Source organism: Pithys albifrons, chromosome Z (assembly GCF_047495875.1).
Source record: "Pithys albifrons albifrons isolate INPA30051 chromosome Z, PitAlb_v1, whole genome shotgun sequence".
Taxonomy (NCBI): domain Eukaryota; kingdom Metazoa; phylum Chordata; class Aves; order Passeriformes; family Thamnophilidae; genus Pithys; species Pithys albifrons.
Genome location: NC_092497.1, coordinates 44,187,964 through 44,205,351, shown reverse-complemented (window position 1 = coordinate 44,205,351; position 17,388 = coordinate 44,187,964).

Below are 17,388 nucleotides of genomic sequence, written 5' to 3'. Positions count from 1 at the left end.
GAGGAATATTTTCAGCTCCCTCTCCCAGGAAAAAAAAGAAAAATTTTTTGTGAGGTTATGTCCTCTATTTAATAAACTTAGTGAGCTTTACTTTCTCACACATTCTGAGGCTCTGCATGAGATACCACTTTAGGGGAGAGTGACAATGATACAGGGAATAGAAGGCTGCTTCTTACTAGCCCTGACTGTTGCATGACATCAGTGATGGGAAGCTGTTCTGGAGCTGAAGCCTCAAGCTGTAAGTATACTGGGGGCTTACAGCAGACTCACATTGTTAGATCATTTGGTGGGGATAGAGAGCAGGAGGTGGTTTTATAGGCATAAATCTTATGCCCTCCCTTTGGCTCATGGGAGAAGAAAATTGATGAAAGTTTAAGCAAGATTAAAAGACCAATAGAGAAAACATGTGATCACAAATTGTCTTGTCTTTGCTTTTTCTGCAAGCCTCCTGACCCTGCTATCTAATGTACCAAAGTAAAGAGGATGTTTGTTTGAATAACATGTAGTTTCTTCTCTCCTAAATCTTCCACACAAAAAAACCCTACCTGCCCTTACTTTCCAAACAGAATCTGGATTAGGGTTTTTTTGCCTATACTTCAAATTGCTCCTCCTACAATCCATTTTCATTTCTTTTTTAATTAAAGTGAACGTAGAAAGCTGCCAGATAAATTGTGCTGTCTTCACCTTTAGTTTGCTGTAAATGGAAAGTCATTATAGTTTTCCTGTTACCTCAGCAAAATGTTGCCTTTCTATTCCTTGTAAAAGCTGTATATTTAACTTAGACTGTGGGAGAGAAGGGAAAAAGATGCCTTTACAAGGTTTATTTTCTGTATGAGCAGGCCAAACTGCTGTGATAGTAGATGAGCTAGCCAAGTGTTCCCTTGGTCTTTGCCCATTGCAAAGTGAAACTCTAAATTGCAGTTCTCTCCTGATTCCCTCTGGAAGGTGACATCCATCTGGAAGATTCAACTTTGAACAGCTGGAGAGTTAGTAAAGTTCATATGAAATAAAACTGTTCAAATTGATTTGATGGTATGACCTACTCCATTTTTCAGCTTGAGTTTTTGCTTCACGGATGTTAATTTTTAGAATAATTTCTAAGGGTATCTAATATTGATACAGGTGGCTATTTAAACTTTGTGCATCTGTAGACTACTACTGCATTTTATCCTGGAGTCCCAAAAAGTAGTGAGTAACGGTTACCACAGACTACTCAAAGTTGTATAGGTAGAATTCAGGCTATTTGTGTCACAACTCATTTTGCAAAATTAATGGAAGTGTTGCTCCAGTCATCACACCAAGAGTCTAACAACAAATTTTCAGTTAACCTGTTACCATTGTCAAAGCCTAAGAAACACAGCAGAGCCATAGAACTGTAGTATCAGTGTAGCATTTGATAATTGACAAATCTATTTATAAAATCTTCCCACACAGACAGTAGTGACATTTGAGTTGAGAAATCAAGGCATGTAGATGAAGACCAAGTGAGCAGCCACCAGTCATATATAGGGCAAGCTTCTTGATCATAAAGCAGCCCAATAATTACAGCCTCACAACCTCAGTGTCCTTTCCCTTTGGCTCAAACTCCAGAACACAGAGACTCTCCCTTATTGTTAGATATAGGATATGTTCATGCCCCTCCAACACTGATTCTTGCTTACAGATATGATGCCCGTGATGCCTAAAGGTTTTAGTGTGTATTTTGTAGATTTTTTGAACTTTAAGGATTATGTAGATTTTCCTGCTCTGCTTACATTTTTAGGTGATGTTCAGAAATCACTGCACACTTTCTCATGCTTTGTCAAGGACATGGTATTTTGAAGAAACACCTGCAAGATAGCTTGAAAGCAAAACTGAAGAGAGGGTCCAGGGCCCTTGGAGCCTCTCCAAGGGGCAGTCCTGAGGACCTCTGTGGGTGGGCATCAGGGAAATTTGTACCCCAGGTTGGCTATAGATAACAAATATGCTAATTGCTGGAGGTTATAAAAACTGTAACATCCCATATCACATGTGTGCATGCTTTATCATGTGCACCTAGAAGCTTCTAAATAAAGGTATTTTTCTCCATTGATGTTGTTTTGAGAATCTTTTTCAGGAATTTTAGGCATCACCCACACTATGACACTGCAAATTCAATCCTATTGTAGCCAAATTTGTGGATCAGCTGGAGATTCCTAATTTCCTGCCTTTTTCCTCGGCACAAAGTCCTGTATCAGATAGATTTAGATTAGACATTAGGAAGATACTCGTCTTCTTTTGTGAGAATGGTTAGACGCTGGAAGGGATTGCTTAGATAATCTGTGGAAACCTCATTCCTGGTAGTGTCCAGGAGCACATTACAGATGGAGCTTTGATCAGCCTGGTCTAGTGGAAGGTGTCCCCCCTCATTGCATGGGGATTTGAACTATATGACCTTTAAGGTCCTGCCCAATCCAAACAAGTCCATGATTCCATGATTTTTCAAGAGTTTATATTCTGCTCTGTCAGTTGAGTGGACTTACAGATCTGATCATTTTGCTCTCTAATTGATGCAACCCTGTGCTAAGGACTAATCTCCTTTGGTTTGAAGGAGAAGAGGGGGGAAAGGGAATGCAGATGACTGGTTCATTAAGTTGATTTATGGCAGAGTGACAGTGAATTTCCTTGTGCACTTTCTGTCCATTTGAGAGAAGGCCATTCTGTGGTTGAAACACAACAAACATAGATTAGAACTTTTTAGCAAGAGAAGCCCTGCCTTTATAAATTACCACTCCTATAGCAATCTCCTGTGCTTAAATAGTACAACTTGTGGCCAGTGTGAGATTTATAACATATTCTGGTCAAACAGTGACCCATGAAGGATGTTCTGTCTTGCTTTAATTTGGTATCCAACCAAGCCATGTCTGCAATGTTACAGAGAACCCTGCAACCCAGTCTTTATGGGCACACTTGAAGGTGTGTGAGCACAAGCTGAGCTAATTGCTAATGCTAAGCATCACTTAAGACTGAAATATCTGTGTCTGTATGATGATATGTGAGTACCTGAAAGATTGTCAGATCCTTAATCAAGAGTCTTTTGCCTTGGGGGCTGACAGTAACCTCTCTGCAGTATTACTCATTCTGGCAGGTAGTATTCAAGAAGCTCACAAATGCAAGAGTTCCTGAAAAATTAGGAGGTGAAGAAACACCTTTTTATCCCAAGAAGCAGTATCAGGACTGCTGTTGCTCTGACAAGCTTTGGACAGGCTTTCTGCAAATATACACAAAAAAAGGCTAGAGTCTAAGCTGTTAAAAATCAGTAAGAACCATTTCTTTCCACTATAGCATGATGAAAAGCAATGTTTATGTAGAGGGAGGTCCCTTTGTGTTAGCAGAAGTAAAATATGTCTTACCATTGCAGTGTTGGGTGGGGGGGGGGGGAAGAGGGGGAGGGAGAGGAAGGAATAAAACCACAGGTTTTATATGTATGCCGTTGAACAATTTTTTTTTAGCCTGTGTTATCATGTATTTATGCAGCAACTTAATATACACAAAATAAATTTCAGGACTGTTGAGCATGCAGATTTTCCTAGGGGATGAGTGCAAGGTTATTTAGCACAGGTGTTTCTCAAATTGTACAACACTCCTTATTCATATGCCCACAAGCTCTTATTCCCTTGTGAATGATGCTGTTGTCTGGTATTAGAGCACCAGGTTCTCATAAAAAGCTCAAATAATACTGCTTTACAGTGACCTCTTCTGTGAGTCATATTTCATCAATGCATGCAACTTACGGAATACGCACTTTTGCAGTAAATATTACTTATTTAAACGTGTTTGTGTGTGTGTGTGTGTGTGTGTGCAGTTTTTCCTCAGATGTTGTTTTAGGCAATAACATAGTTCACACACCAGGTTGCATTATTGTGTCAAACATGACCAAAAAAAAAAAAGGAAAAAGAAAGAGACAATTCCCTTGTTGATTATTACTGAAATGGTAAGGTTTCTCCCCATGTTTGGCTACCAGAATCTGGCATGTCTCCACTTAAATGAATAACATTGTGCTCAAGGTACTTTAGGAAGCTGGCAACCACTGTTGTGTGGTTATACCACTGCCATGCAAAATCCATTCCAGAAAACTTGCATGCCCAGCTACTCACAGCATTCAACACAGACACCTATCATGTCTGCAGATCTGAAACTTGTATGTGTAAATGAGCAAGCAGGGACAGTCAGTTTGATTCCCGACACCACTGTGAAGCTCTAATACACCTTTCTGTGTTCTGCTAAATTTCTTCACTATGCTACCCCAGGGACTCTAGCAAAAGAGATACAAAAAATACTGGTTAATGTTTGTCTGGCTTTTATTTTATTGTACAAAACCATGTGTTTGTAGATATCATTGTTTTATGTCTGTGATTTAAAAAGACGGTAGAATTTTTTCCTCTTCACTGTGCTCAGCATTTCTTGATAATCATCCCAAGAAGCTGCAGCTACAGTTACTGAGCTGGTCGCTGTTCTGGTATTTGCTGCTGTTCAGCACATATTTTTACTGGATGGTATCATCTATTATTCATTTCAGATTTAAAAATACACAGAAATATAGCAGAAAGCTGCTGTCATTGCTCTCTTCAATTCTTTCATATGGTTCTTATATAGCTTGAATTCAGTTGCCTGAGTAAACACCAGGTTTTCTAATGAAAGGTTAGTTCTTCCCGGCCCTGCTACAGAGGTTTCCCTCTGATTTTGGATTCAAACAGCCCTACTTAAATACTAATTAGTGTTCTTTCCATTTCTTCTCATGTCAGTTCTGTCTGATAGTGAAAATGGCTTAGCAAGTTGACTTAGCATCTTTTTTAATTGCTCAATAGTGCTTTGCTTTGATTTAAATCTTTTTCAGGGCCTTTGAAACACATTAGTTTCAGTAACCCTTTCAGAAGCACTGCTTCTATTATTAATTATTTTCTTGATTGCAAGAAAAAGTAGTTTACGACCTCTGTTTTGTGCTAAAAAGTGAAGTATATTTTTTTAACAACTGTACTGAAGAAGAATGAGATACCAACTGAGGTTACATTCTGTAAAGGCTGAAGGTGCAAAGCTACACAAGATGGCAGAGCTTCACAACAGAGAGCAAAAAACAGTTCAGATTGCAATTTGGGAAACCAGAACTGACGGTGACCTTCTTTAAGAGTTTGAATTTTGACTCCCTAGATGTACTGGGAAGTTTCTTAATGCAACTGCAGTTGCATGGCAGCAGCACTTTAAAACATATTGTCTGGATCTCAATCCCTCAAGGCTCTCCTGATGCATAGTTGTGATCTTGCAAGAGATAAGTCAGGTTTATTGCAAACTGGTTTGCTAAGCATGACTTTTCCTATTACCTATTCAGCTGCAAGCACCGATGGAGAAAAAAACCTCACACTAATAACTGTGTTAGTAAATATTGAAAGACTAAAAATCTGAAAGAAAATGTTTAAATCTAGATCTGAAAGAGTATAGAAAAGGAATGGGGAAGACATGATAAATCAATAGAACTTGTTTATCTTTGTATTCTGCTGTTGCTCTGATTACAGTATGTCATATGCATATGCCTTTCAAGATGCTGGATGATGCTCTTCTGGGGTCCACACACTTCCAGCTGCTGCCAAAGCTCTAAGATGTCACTTGCATCCTACACATTTCTTTTTAATTTGTCTTGGATTTTTTGTTTGTTTGTTTTTTGAGTTAGTAAGAATAGCTTACAGGAGCAGGAAATCTGTAACCATAAATATAGATAACAGAGGAGCAACAACATAAGAAAAATTTAGGCATTTTTTCATGAAAAAGAAAAATCCTGCTCTTCAGTTCTTTTCCTCTGTGTAAGAAGCAATCACTGCTTAGTCACTTCACTTCTCACTCTTGAAACCATTGCTGGCCTCCAGGTCTCATCTTTTCACAAGCAGAGGACAAAAAGGGAGAGAGCAGCAGAGGCAGATGGCCTCTTTTAGCAGCAGCCTGCTGACTGCCCTGCCTGTAGAAAGAGCACTGATTGCTGCCTGGACAGGCAGAAGGAGTCAGGCAGACATGATGCAGGCCAAAACCCCTGGGAGGGTGCAGCTGAGAAGGCTAACATCTCTGATCAGAGACCCTTGCCCTTCTTCTGGGGATGGTGAGTGACCAGCAGCCAAGGGAGACTGAGAAGGTGTGCAGCAGCAGCGTCCTTTCTTCTGTGCTGCACTCTGCTCAGGCTTTGCACAATGCAGGGATGGACTCCTTATGATTTCTGGTGGCTGATTTTAGTCATAACTTTGGGTGAAATGTAGAGCCTTCCTCTGTGGAAAGCACTCCAGACAACGAATTACAAAAGGCCACATGACTACCCAGGGCTGAACAGGGGAGGAAGGCAGGAAGGTGTGCTTACAATGATCTTAAATTTAGTGGAGCAATCTGAAAGATGAAGAAAGGTGAAAAATTAGGCAGTTGAAAGTTGTTTCTGGAATTAAAAGAAAATAAATCATTGCTCAGAAACAAAATGATAGACTGGAAAATGGAAAAAGTTTTAACAGAAGGCTCTGGGAATGTCAAGGGAAGTTACATCTGAGAGCAATTTTTCTGAACTGATCAGAACCCTTTGAATTTGCAGAGCTGTCACCTTCAGGAGGGCTCAATTCACTGCAATTAAATGACCTGAAGAATAGAGTAGTGCTTAAAGTCAATTGCATTTCTGAAGAGCGATGCTGAAGCAAGAAGCCCAGACACTGTCAGCAAGTATAGAATAAAATGAGTAAGACCTGAAGAAACTGTATGACAAGAAGGTGAATTTGTGAAAGTAATAAAACACAAAGCCTCATCTGAACAGATCTGTGAAAGAAAATACTCTGCTTCCTAATCAGAAGAAGAGTCTTTGATATGGTTATTAAAATCAAAGAGCTCTTCTGTTAAGTATGCCTTTATCAAAATATCCATCAGAAAAATTGTCTCGTAATATTTAAGCTCTGGGCAAGTACTGAAATGGTAAGCATAAAAGTACTTCAAGGGAACAAAGCTGAGTGCTCCTAGATGCAGGATGGCAGCCAGGCATGCATTTCATGTGCAGTGGAAAGCTCTCCTGCTGTCTGTAGCAGTCTTTCACAGCCTCCAAGTACATTCAGGATATAGACAGATACCACATACGGCTAGCTACCCTGTGTGTTTGAATATGGGCACTGTCAACACACAGGCAGCTTCCTTAAGCAAAACAATTTTAAAAGTGCAGAGTGGTCTCAAGAGATCAGATCAGGCCATTTATCTGTTGCTGTGAATATCCAGTGGTGTCCCTTTTTTAAACTGTGATTTCAGCAGGTTCACTTCAGATCCAGGATTTTCGGGTATATGCAGGGTAGGCTGGCTCACCTCTCTTACCTTCCTGCTGCCTTTTTTTTTCCCTAACCATTCTAGCGATGGACGGAAAATGGGATACAGTTTATTAGGCTAGAAACTAAGTGTGCAGGAGAAGTCTCAAGCCATTTTCTATCTGTTCCTTTTGCTGAGAAACTATCATGAGGCCCAAGTCTGTTTACCCTGCAGTCCCAGGACTCACCCTCAGTATGTCTATAAAGAGCACAGACACAGTTTTGGGACTGGAGCATCCCCAAGCAGCATATCAAGCAGATATCCTCATGGCAAGGAGCCCATGTCACCCAGCAGTGTGTGAAGGGGAATGCAGAACCACAGCACCTTGGTCTCCGTTTTTTTCATTTTTCTAATCTAAAACCATACCCCAGGTTTCCTCCACAGAAACTTAACTTTGAAGATGAGATACTGCAGGGGAGTAACCTTTGCTAATTCATCAGTGTAGTGTTTCCTTGTAGTGAGCATGAACACGAAAAGACATTTGGGTATTGCTTGCTGGATGCCATGTGACAGAGTTAACAGGGAGAGCCTTTGCTGCTTGGGGAAGAATTTTTGACTGGGTTGTCAAAATTTATGTTTATGCACACTGATATGAACAGTGTAAGAAGAATCAGAGGTGCTCTTTAGGACCTGTAGCCTCAAAAAGGGGTCATGATACGCTTACATTAAATAGTCCTGTGGGGGCTTTTTCACTTTTCCATCTCCACAATAGAAGTGACACATAGCTTTTCACAATTATTGTGCCATATGCAATTTCTTTACCTTTGCCCAAACATCAGTCATTTGTTTCTGGTTACTTGCGTAATAAATAGAAGGGTATTTTCTGAGAAAGTATAATAACTTTTGATCCTTCTGAAACCAAGAAAGTTTGACTTGGGGACTGTTTGAACAATATTTTATGATTTCAGTGAGCTGGCACTGAGCTGTTTTTCTGATAGCTCATATCAGTCAGGTTTATGAGTAATACTTCTGCAACCACTTCCTCAACTTACTGTTCCAGAAGGACATGTTCAAGTGACAGTGCTACCTTCAAGTCTGTTTCATGCTGTTTCTCATGTTTGGCACAGATATGCTCAAACACACACTTAAAAGAATGTTAATGCAGACAAAAACTGGGAGAGCGGATTCATAATCGTTAGCATTACCCAAAAACATAACTCATTTTGTTTTGGTGGTTTTTGCAGGTTTTGTTGTATTTGATCGTGAAGTTTAGATTTGCAGAAGGAATGTAGAGTGACATCAGCCTGAGGTCAAGCAGTACAACATCACATTTTTGTTTGTTGCTAAATGTTTTAACAATCAAGCACTATGATTCCACCAATGTTATATCTGTTATAAATGAGCTGTCTCTCCTGTCTTCTAGCATCAGCTTCAATATATCTTCAGTAACATCAGTTTCCACACCTGCCTCAGTAAGGCACCACCTGCCTAACTACTTGTCACATCACTTTCATTTGTCTTCTTTCGGACATTATTGGCCTTTGTCTTCTAAAGGTGACCATCTGAGACTTGTTCTCCTTTAGACTGGTATAAAACCACTTGAAACAGAACCTCTGAGTGCAAGACATTAGGTAAATAAGTTTCCTGTAATTATTTCATTGTAGTTGTTATATGCTGGGAAACTTTTACTTCTGTTTCTGCCTAGAATGGAAGCTTGTGTAGACTGCAAGCCAAGAAGATTTTATGGGATACTTCTATCCCACTTCCACCTTTTCATTGTTTCTACATACCAATGGGTCTCAGATCATCTGAGAAGTCAAATGCAATTTCACTCATGCAGCTATGTAACAGCGACATTTGATGTACCTGTGCAGGTACACTGACTCCACTTACTCTAGCTTACAGACCAAAATCAAAATATTCTTGAGGTGCAGGCAGCAGCTCTGTTGTATTATGCTTAATAAGCAATCTTATGATGCTGACAGACATGTAAGGGTCTCACCTTGCTGAAAAGTATGGGTTTGTGTTTTACACCTTCTTTCCTGATTTTATCTTCCTTTTTCTTTTTTCTATGACTAAGATAAAAACATGAAAGGGAATGAAGGGAACTAACTTTGTCTAACTTAATGTTAGCACTACAGTACTTTCTTAGGTTTCTCAGTGTGACCATTAAAAACCCTATTACTTTTTCATTCATAGTGCTGCTGTTGACATCTGCAGGGCAAGAACAGGAGTAATCAAGGTACTGTAAATCAGTCTCTCCCCATAACTGCTTTTTAGATTTACCTTGTCCTGAGGTCACTACTGTCTTTCTAAGGAATAACCACCAAATTCCCTGGCATTTGTAGCTATTGCTTCCTAATGATAGTTTGCCTATTTTTTTACTCTGAAATGTTCAACTCATATCTTATAGTCTTATTTCATATTAAATCCCCAACTGACTTCACTGTAACTTATATAGTTGCATATTTGTAATTCTTTTAGATCATATTCAGAAATTTGTTTGTTTTTTTTTTTAATAAGTCAGACACTCAGTTTTCTCAATTCTATCTGAGAACTCTCCTGTAGCCAATTCTAGGCCAATTCTAGGATATTCTGATCTAAGGCCTACACCAGACCACTATATTGTTTCATTTCTAACCTTTTATTCCTGTAATAGTGTGTGTACACTATCCTAAAACATTAACACAATATTCCTGAATTAACCCTGAAGCTAGCTTTGCTTTGAGTAAGAGGCTGTGCTATATAGATCTCCACGTGTCATTTCCAACTTACCTATTTTTCATATTACAGGGTCCATAACTGAACAGAACATGTGTCTAAACCATAAAATTACTTTTGAACAAGTCAGAAAATGTATTTATTCATTTCTTTCTGAGTTCCTTTGGTTGAGGGGAGGGAGAAGCATTTAAGGTATGTAGTTGTGGGAGCTATTTACAGCATAACTAACATAGACAATTTACTAAGGAAAGAAACAGTCATCATGCTTTTTTGGGTTTTGAATCAGTGCTGTGACTGTAAGATAGATGAAATACAATGTTAGGAACTCCAGAAACCAATTATAGTAGATTATTGTAATACTGCATCCTCAGATATGCCTAATTTGCTCTTACTGCTGCAACTAATGAAATAAGAAAATAATGCCCACATGCTCATATGAACATAGGCCTTTGTTTAGAAGCAATAGCAGAAATCGTGACACTGGCTAATAATATAAAAGGCATCCCTGATAACAAAAGGCCATGAAGAAAACAAAACTGTGAAACACCTCTTTACTAGGCAGTAGGAAGAATCCAGGAAAAGGTAGTGCAAATCTCTAAGCAAAAAGTAGTTTCATGTAGGAAAAAGATTACTGGTAAACATTGGTCTGTTGCAGTTGAACATACTGCAGTGTGTTTCCTGGACCAAATGCAATTGAGGTGATATGACCGTGTGAAGAGCTAGACCTGAACTTTGGACAAGATGCAGTTTCTCTACCACAACATGAGGTAGGACAATCGGTGCAAAGTGGGTTAGCACAACAGCTATGAAACAAAAGCATAATACTTCATGTTGATAATGATGAGTATTTGGACTCTATCCCATGTGGGATAGTTTTGAAATTTTAATTTAAAAGCAGGATTTTATTTTTTTCTGTCATTCAGCCCTTTCCAGCTCATCTTGTCCTCAGTTGAGGCTTGAAGACAGGCTGAGAGAGCTGGAGCTTTTTAGCCTGGAGAAGAGAAGGCTCTGGGGAGACCTTATTAAGGATTCTCAGTAGTTAAAGGTGCTTTATAAAACAGATGGAGAGTAGCTTTTAACACAGGCAGATAGAGATAGGATAAGGGAGACCTCTTTTAAATTGAAAGAGGAGAGATTTAGATTAGATGCTAAAAGAAATTCTTTACTGAGATGGTGGTGAGACACTGAAACAGGCTGCCTAGAGAAGTTGTGGATGCCTCATTCCTGGAAATGTTCAAGACCAGGTTGGATGGGGCTTCGAGCAACCTGCCTGAGTGCAAGATGCCCCTGCTCAGGGCAGTAGGCATAGAACTAGACGGCCTTTAAGGTCCATTCCAACCCAAACTATTCTATTATGCTAGGGAGTTTGTATACTATCATTTTTCAGAGCATGATAGCTCTCAAAACACCTCTGAAAATTTGCACAAGCACTGAAAACCTGCCAGGCAACTATTTTATTGTGTGTCTTCTACTGATCTTTCCTTGGTAATTTTCTTGTTTTTCCCATACATAGCTTGTCAGGCATATGAACAGTTAGTATTTGTCCTTAACTTGCACTCCCAAATAGATTGTGTTCTTTCATTCTTTTTTAAAATGGCCTGTTCAGAGGCAGATGTTATCTACAAAGGAAGGAATTGCACCCTCAATTTCATATGGCATGTCCTAAAACCTCTACTTTCCTGCCTTCTGTCAGCTGAGGCAAGTGAGGCATATAAAACCACTGCAGCAGAATGAGAGGCTGGTACCTTCAGTTATCTGCCCTAACCCCTTGTTTTGCCTTTGGTGGGAGGAGAACACACCAGAATTTATTTCCATTCTTCTCTGCTTCCTCTGTTTTTCTTCTGCTCTTTCTACCCACCCACTCTTGCAAAACCACTGTGCACCATACGGATGGCAGCTGAGTTGTCACTGAACATATCACAGGTTTTATGGGCTCTGCTCCATTTCACACTAGTGAAGAATACAGAAAACCAGGTTTATTTATATTTCCTTGTATAAAGAGCCAACAGTGTTACTTTACAAGCAGGTGGGCTTGCTGGGAGGGATAAACTAGGTTTTGGTAGCTTTTTCCACAATAAAATCTCATATCTACTGCAAACTCCATCCTCTTTGTATGCATAGGCGAGATCATGAGTGTAGATGGTCACGTAAGTGCCTCATAAACCTGCCTAAAACTTTTCTGCTTGAATTTTATATGGCATGTATTAAGAAGAGTTTTGCATGACTGAGGCCCATATACCCAGTCTTAGAATCATAGAATCGATTGGGTTGGAAAAGACCTCTGAGATCATCGAGTTCAAACCTTGGTCCAACTCTAGTCCATTTACTAGATCATGGCACTCAGCGCCATGTCCAATCTTCGTCTAAAAACCTTCAGGGATGGTGAATCCACCACCTCTCAGGGCAGCCCATTCCAATGTCTGATTATTCTCTCTGTAAAGAATTTTTTTCTGATCTCCAACTTAAATTTCCCCTGACACAGCTTAAGCCTGTGCCCCCTTGTCCTATTGCTGAGTGCCTGGGAGAAGAGACCAACCCCCACCTGGCTAGAACTTCCCTTCAGGTAGTTCTAGACAGTGATGAGGTCACCTCTAAGGCTCCACTTCTCCAGACTAAACAACCCCAACTCTCTCAACCTCTCCCCATAGGACTTGTGCTCCAGTCCCTTCACCAGCCTTGTTGCTCTTCTCTGGACCCGCTCCAGCACCTCAATATCCTTTCTGAACTGTGGGGCCCAGAACTGAACACAATACTCAAGGTGTGGCCTCACCAATTCAGAGTACAGGGGAAGGATCACTTCCCTGGTCCTGCTGGCCACGCTATTTTTGATCCAGGCCAGGATCCAATTGGCCTTGTTGGCCACATGGGCACACTGTTGGCTCATGTTGAGCTTCCTGTCAATTAGTACCCCCAGGTCCCTTTCTGCCTGGCTGCTCTCCAGCCACTCTGTCCCCAGCCTGTAGCGCTGCAGGGGGTTGTTGTGGCCAAAGTGCAGGACCCGGCACTTGGCCTTATTGAACTTCATCCCACTGGAATCAGCCCATCTCTCAAGTCTATCCAGATCCCTCTGCAGAGCCCTCCTGCCTTCCAGCAGGTCAACACTCCCTCCCAACTTGGTGCCATCAGCAAATTTGCTGCTGGTGGGCTCAATGCCCTCATCTAAATCATCAATAAAGATGTTAAAAAGGACTGGACCCAACACAGACCCCTGGGGAACACCACTGGTGACCGGCCGCCAGCTGGATGCAGCTCCGTTCACCAGCACTCTCAGGGCCCAGCCCTCCAGCCAGCTCCTAATCCAGGAGAGAGTACACTTGTCCAGGCCATGGGCTACCAGCTTTTCCAGGAGTATATTATGGGAGACGGCGTCAAAGGCCTTGCTGAAGTCCACATAGACCACATCCACAGCCTTCCCCTCATCCACCAGGTGGGTCACCTGATCATAAAAGGAGATCAGGTTGGTCAGACAGGACCTGCCCCTCCTAAACCCATGCTCGCTGGGTCTAATCCCTTGTCCACCCTGAAGGTGCTGTGTGATTGCACTCAGGATGAACTGCTCCATAACCCTGCCAGGCATGGAGGTCAGGCTGACAGGCCTGTAGTTGTCAGGGTCCTGCTTGCAGCCCTCTTTGTGGATTGGGGTGACTTTGGTCAACCTCCAATCCTCTGGGACCTCCCCAGAGAGCCCGGACTGTTGGAAGATGATGGAGAGCACTTTGGTAAGCTCTTCTGTCAGCTCCCTCATCACCCTGGGATGGATCCCGTCTGGTCCCATGGACTTGAGAGAATCCAGTTGGCTCAGTAAGTCAGTAACTATATCCTCCTGGAATACAGGAGGGCTATTCAGCTCCCTCTCCCTGTCTACCAGCTCCAGAGGCCAGTTGTCTTGAGGGCCACCTGTCTTACTGGTGAAAACTGAGGCAAAGTAGGTGTTAAGTACCTCAGCCTTCTCCTCATCTTCCTTAACTATATTTCCCTCCAAGTCCAACAGAGAATGGAGGTTTTCCTTGTCTCTCCTTTTGTTATTAATGTATTTATAAAAGGACTTTTTGTTATCCCTAACTGAAATAGCCAAATTTACTTCAAATTCCACTTTTCTTTCCCTTATTTTTTTCCTGCATGACCTAGCTCTATCTGTAAATTCTTCGTAAGTAGCCAGCCCTTTTATCCATAGTCTGTAAACTTTGTTTTTATCCCTGATTTCTTTCAGAATCTCCCTATTTAACCAAGCTGGCTGTCTTCCCCTCCGGCTGGCCTTTCGGCACACTGGTATAGCCTGTTGCTGTGCATTCAAAATTTCCTTCTTAAAACATGTCCATCCCTCCTGGACCCCCTTGCCTTTAAGGGTTGTTTCCCAGGGTATGCTCTGAATCAGTTTTTTGAATAGGCCAAAATCTGCCCTCTGGAAGTCCAGTGTAGAGGTTTTAATGGTGGCTCTCCTTACATCCCTGAGGACTGAAAATTCTATTATTTCATGGTCACTATGCCCCAGGCATCCTCCAACCACTACATCATCTACCAGCCCCTCTCTTTTTGTAAACAGTAGGTCTAGTGGAGCCTTACCCCTGGTAGGCTCATTTACCAGTTGACGAAGGAAATTGTCCTCTATACACTCCAGGAACCTCCTTGACTGCCTCTTCGCTGCAGTATGAAGCTCCCAGCAGATATCTGGCAGGTTAAAGTCACCCACAAGAACAAGGGCTGTCTTTCATGTCTTATTAAAGTGTTTCTTGAAACACTAGAGCACTGTGGAAAAGTGAGGGAGGAGGGGAGGGGGGAAGGGGAAGCCAAACTTACAAAAAAAAAAAAGGCTTACAAAAAACTTTGTTTTAACTATAAAGACTAGCTATTAGATACTTCCTAGAACTACTCATGTATATCTGATGGCTTGCATAGATAATTACAAGTTGTTCTGGCAGAGAAAGTACTAATTCTTCACCCCTTAATTCCTCGACTAGAAATTAAGTGGAAGAAAAATGAATTCTCTGTATGATTTAGGTGAGCAGATGGTTGGCTATTCTTTGACAAGAAGATCTTGACAGTCTTATGTATAGGGCTGGCTGACACTTAGCTGTCTAATTACCTCTTAAATGAGCTTGATCCTGATTGACTTTTAGATATATAACCTAGCATAAACTATGGAAATGGCAGCACTATGAGCAAAATCACATTTTTTTCTCTTGGGAACATCTTCCATTACCACCTTTGTATTAAGTATGAAGACCCTGCTAGAAGTACTTAGCTAACTGGGAGAAAAGACATTAGTATTCAAGCTTTTATCCATTTCGAAGAAGGTCCTCTCTGCAGCTGCCGTTAGAAATCTGAGAGTATTCTGTTTGCAATGAAGGATGCAGCTACAACACATTGCCATTGAACACGGTGATTCCTGATATTCTCTTATTCAGTAATATGCACATATGTATGGTAAAACAGTAACTCATTTTTGAGAATGGATAGAAAGCATAAACATGACAGAAGAGTGACTTCAGAGAGCAAGTCTGTATGTTTCCTTTAAAGGTACTCTTTTTGGTGGTGGAGAAAAAAGATATTGCTTGCATTTACTGACACAAAATTTGCTGTGAAAATGAAAAATAAATCTTTTTTCCCCCACAGGCAGGAATCCAATCGGTGGATGTTTCTTTCACTGATGTTGAGTATTTTCCGATGGGATGAATTTTTTTCTATAACAAAGAAAACATCAAAGCTTCATCTTAAATATAGATGAAAGTCTGTCTCAGCAAGAAGATACAGGGTGTACTAAAGCAGTGTCCCTAATATGCAATGCAATGCAATGCAATGCAGGTATATCCATAACCTGATGCCATTCACAGTTAAACTGGTAAATCTTTCACTGATTGCAGTTAGTTGGACATGGAGAAATGGCAGGAGTGCTTTCTCACACAAAACTTGTCCCCTTGAATACCTGCCTGAGGAGGCAGAAATATTGAGTGCCTTACGTCTACACTGGGAGAGAGCTGCTGCTTTATTTGGGTTGGAGTAGGAAGATGTGTTGGACATCCCCTAGCTCTGTTAAAACATGTGATATTGATGCATAATGAATACATAGAAAGAAACTTTCCCTCACCATAATCATCCTAAAGGCTTTGCAGCAAAGTAAAATATTCCTCCAAAAGATCTATTTGCTTCAGAGAAGTCCTGCAAAGAGGAGTCCTAACATATGCTGTATCCCCAAGAGAGAAGGTTTGCCTTTTATGGTCATGTGTCTCCCTATGACACCAAGCAGGCACACAGCATGCTGGTGTCACAGCACACACTCCATTTGTGTGTGTGCCAGAATAGGGGAGATGTTGTGTTCCTGTGGGTGCCTGTTTCATGACATCTCCTGCAATGCCATCACAGAGACGAGCAACAGGTCTCAGCTGGCCTGAGGCCAGATCAGCTTAACATGCTGACTTAGGTACCAACGTGCAAAACTGTTTCTTGTGCTCCTAATCACCCTTAGGAAGAGACCAGAAGCTAATACCCAGAAATTCATTGGATTATTTCAATATTTGGAAAAGCAGTGTCAAAAAATTCCAAATAAGAACTGAAAGAATCTGCTAAGAAATCTCCCATCATTATTGAGATAATAAGGTATTTATTCTATACAAATATTATACACAAAAGCATGTGCGCATATGTAAGTATGATGCATGCAAAAATACACACTGATTACAGGTGAACGTTGGCAAAGAGTTGAGAAGTCATGATAATGAAAATTTGCTTCTGGAAATTCAGGCATTTGGTTGTATTTAACATTATTTTATGTCAACATAAAAAATCTGAGAGTGGAGTAAAATGCAATGACAGGTGCAGTTTCAAAATTGGACAGCTTTGCAGAAGACAGTATTGCAAGCACAAATAATTAAAAAAATATATACACAGTAATTATGCAGTAGCCATAGTATAGCAGCCATGGTATAATACATATTTTAGAATAAGTAGGCTGTTTTCCGCTAGGAAAGCACATGGAATATTAACTTAAATGCAATTGTATTTGAAACTATTTACTTGTACGTTCATTTTAGAAGCTTAACCTTGGCACCAGGTTATAGTCATGTCATGGCAGTCTGAAGAAGGAAGACATTTGTACTCCTCAACTGCAACAGCTCAAAGGGCAAAGAGGGAATCACAGACCCTTTACTGCTCTACAGAGGGAGATATGGCTTGCTGTCAGTTGCCCCCTAAAATTCCATCAGTTTATCCTTTGCTATGCTTTTAGAGCCTCCTACAGATATTTTTTTACTTAAATTTTAAGGCAAGTAAAGATCTATATAGCATACTTTTCTGTCTAACGGGGCTCACAGATCTTTACCTACCAATTTCTGTACCAAATTCATAACCTTTGTGCTGCAGCATCTCTCTGGAAGAGACAAACTTCATTTCAAAATGTCAAATTAT